The sequence below is a fragment of the Tupaia chinensis genome, unplaced genomic scaffold (genome assembly GCF_000334495.1).
Source record: "Tupaia chinensis unplaced genomic scaffold, TupChi_1.0 Scaffold000201_1, whole genome shotgun sequence".
Taxonomy (NCBI): domain Eukaryota; kingdom Metazoa; phylum Chordata; class Mammalia; order Scandentia; family Tupaiidae; genus Tupaia; species Tupaia belangeri.
The window spans coordinates 1,625,426-1,626,307 of record NW_006159676.1 but is presented as its reverse complement, the minus strand read 5'-3'; the positions used below and the strand labels follow the sequence as shown (position 1 = coordinate 1,626,307).

The 882-nt window shown below is 53.4% G+C and overlaps 1 protein-coding gene across 1 annotated transcript in view; it reads right to left on the bottom strand.

Moving 5' to 3' along the window:
• CRLF1 (cytokine receptor like factor 1) overlaps positions 1 to 882 on the bottom strand; it is a 6,847-nt gene that overhangs the window by 1,576 nt on the left and 4,389 nt on the right. The window lies entirely within an intron of this gene.

Below are 882 nucleotides of genomic sequence, written 5' to 3'. Positions count from 1 at the left end.
AGGTGTGATTTGGGGGAGTCTGGGGGTGGGGTTTGGGGGTGGCGGGGGCCAGGACAAGGAGAACCCAGGCCTAGAAGACGAGACACAGAGACAGAGACAGAGCAGGAAACGTTAAAGGAGAAAAAGAGACACTGATGACAGAGAGCTAGAGACAGAGAGGCAGAGACAGAGAGATAGAGACTAGAGACTGAGAGACCAAGAGGTGTAGGGAGGGTGAAAAGAATGGGGGAGGGAGGATGAAGCGGGGGCCAGGACAAGGAGAACCCAGGCCTAGAAGACGAGACACAGAGACAGAGACAGAGCAGGAAACGTTAAAGGAGAAAAAGAGACACTGATGACAGAGAGCTAGAGACAGAGAGGCAGAGACAGAGAGATAGAGACTAGAGACTGAGAGACCAAGAGGTGTAGGGAGGGTGAAAAGAATGGGGGAGGGAGGATGAAAAGAATGGGGGAGAAGGGCGGCAGGTGGCCTGGTGATTAAGGGCGCTGGACTCCCCCATGGCCAACCATGGTTCGAGTCCCAGACCTGACAGCTTGGATTTTTTTTATTTTTTCCTCTCTCTCTCTCTCTGTCCCTCTCTGGTGAGATGAAAATGAATCAATAAAGTTAAATAAAATAATTATTTTAAAAAGAAATCAATAGGGGGACAGGCCAAGACAGTCAGAGGGACAGGAATGGAAGCAAGAACAGGATAGAGACAGAAGCCCAGCAGGGCAGGATAGAGATCCTGGAGGACACAGGGCAAGAGTGACAGGGAGCTGGAGGGAGAGACCCTGTAAGGAGACCCCAAGGGACGGTTTCAAGGACGGGCCTGGGAGTGTGAGCTGGCGGGGCTGGGAGTGGGCGGGGAGGGCCAGGTGGGAGGCCTTCTGTCCGCCCAG